Source organism: Tasmannia lanceolata, unplaced genomic scaffold, assembly GCF_043159265.1.
Source record: "Tasmannia lanceolata isolate RefF3 unplaced genomic scaffold, GAP_Taslan_0.1 ptg000119l, whole genome shotgun sequence".
Taxonomy (NCBI): Eukaryota; Viridiplantae; Streptophyta; class Magnoliopsida; order Canellales; family Winteraceae; genus Tasmannia; species Tasmannia lanceolata.
The window spans coordinates 1,012,501-1,015,000 of NW_027518795.1; positions in this window are offsets into that span (position 1 = coordinate 1,012,501).

Here is a 2,500-nt window from a genome sequence, read left to right on the forward strand (position 1 = left end):
CGATAGGCCCGGTATGCCCCGATAGGCCCGGTATGCCTCGATATGCACACGTGTGCCCCAATAGGGGTCGGTATGCCCCGGTAGGTACGCGTGTGCCCCGTAATGCACGTTTCGCAGATCTCCCCGCATGTCCCGCCCCTATATGTAATACTTACTTACTTACTTACTTTCTTTCTTGCTTGCTTGCTTGCTTGCAATGGTTGGGAGTGCCCGGCATGCCCCGCTGCAGAGACCAAGGGCGCAATGACTTGGCACCGCGGATGCCGGGACTCCGGCACTTCCCGTGGCACTGATGGTTGGTTCCAAAGACAAAAGGCCGTGCAAGGACACCGCACCGCGGATGATTTTGCTCGTGCTGGCGCCGTTGTGTGGCCAAAGAACATGCGCGAATGCTCGTGTCGGAAGGGTTGGTGTCCTGGCCCCGCGGGTGTCACGAATGCTCGGTTGCGAAGACCATGGGACCAGAGCCATGGCACGTCGGATGATGGCTCCAGCTGGCGCCCCGGCACTTTCTGTGGCATTGATGCTCGGTTTCAAAGACAAACGTGCGCAGTGCCAGGGGACCGCGGATGACTGCTCGTGCTGGCCCCGTTGGGCGGCATTGATGGTCGGTTGCAAAGAAAATGCGCGATTGCTCGTGTCGGGGCCCGGCAAGCCAAGGCCAAGCGAGCCATGGCACGTCGGATGATGGCTCCAGCTGGCGCCCCGGCACTTTCTGTGGCATTGATGCTCGGTTTCAAAGACAAACGTGCGCAGGGCCAGGGGACCGCGGATGACTGCTCGTGCTGGCCCCGTTGGGCGGCATTGATGGTCGGTTGCAAAGAAAATGCGCGATTGCTCGTGTCGGGGCCTGGCAAGCCAAGGCCAAGCGAGCCATGGCAACGCGGATGATGGCTCGCTAGTGCTGGCGCCGTGCACAGTGGCCTCGCACACTCGCCCTGCACGCTTCCCTTGCACGCAGCCTTGCACACTAGCCTCGCATGCGAGCCTTGCACCCTAGCCATGCAAACTAGCCTTGCACGGTAGCCATGCACACAAGCCGTGCACATTAGCCATGCGCACAAGCCCCGCACACTAGCCTTGCGCACAACCCTTGCACACAAGCCATGCACTCGAGCAATGCACACAAGCCTTGCACTCAAGCAATGCACACAAGCCCTGGACACTAGCCTTGCACACGGGCCTGGCACACAAGCCTTGGGCACTAGCCTTGCGCACTAGCGTTCCACATGAGCCTTGCACACTAGCCTTGGACACTAGCCTTGCACACAGGCCTTGCACACTAGGCATGCTTGGGCGAGCTGATCCCGCATCAAGTCGACGGGTCTAGGCATTCTTGGGCGCAGATCCCGCATCGTCTCGTCGCGTCTGGGCGCAAACACGTCGCGTCTCGTTGCGTCTTCAGAAGTCGTCGCTAACAGCACCTTTGGTTGCCACTGGTGGTTAGGCTGGTTGGTTGCGCAAACCCTATAGGAGGGTGGCATGCTGGTGGGCGTTTTTGCCCGGATAGGCACTAGAATGTGCAGATTTTGGGCGTTTTTGCCTGGATAGGCTAAGGAATGGGCATGCTTTGGGCGTTTTTGCCCGGATAGGCACCGGAATGCTTGGCCTTGGCTTGTCCTAGCAAGGCATTGCTGGGTTGGGCTCCCTTGGCCTTTTGGGCGCCTTGGACGATGTCTTGCGAAGACCATGGGCACAAGGCCATGGCATATGGTGAGGAAAGGACCACGGTTGCCAAGGTTAGGCACCGGAATGCTTGGCCTTGGCTTGCCAAAGCAGGGCATTGCTGGGTTGGGCTCCCTTGGCCTTCCGGGCGCCTTGGACACTGTCTTGGGAAGACCATGGGCACAAGGCCATGGCATATGGTGGGGAATGGACCACGGTTGCCAAGGCTAGGCATATAGAGAGGAATTGCATTTTTGCCCGGATAGGCACCGGAATGCTTGGCCTTGGCTTGCCATAGCAGGGCATTGCTGGGTTGGGCTCCCTTGGCCTTCCGGGGGCCTTGGACGCTGTCTTGGGAAGACCATGGGCACAAGGCCATGGCATATAGTGAGGAATGGACCACGGTTGGCAAGGCTAGGCATATAGAGAGGAATGGACCACGGTTGCCAAGGTTGCGCAAGTTTTGGGCATTTTTTGCCCGGATATGCCCAAGTATGCCCCGATAGGCCCGTTACGCCCCGGTATGAACGCGTATGCCCGGATAGACTCGGTATGCCTTGGGATACATGCGTATGCCCCGATAGGCTTGGTACGCCCCGATATGCGCACGTGTGCCCCAGTAGGGCTCGGTATGCCCCGGTATGTACGCGTGTGCCCCGATAGGCCCGGTATGCCCCGATATGCACACGTGTGCCCCAATAGGGGTCGGTATGCCCCGGTAGGTACGCGTGTGCCCCGTAATGCACGTTTCGCAGATCTCCCCGCATGTCCCGCCCCTATATGTAATACTTACTTACTTACTTACTTTCTTTCTTGCTTGCTTGCTTGCTTGCAA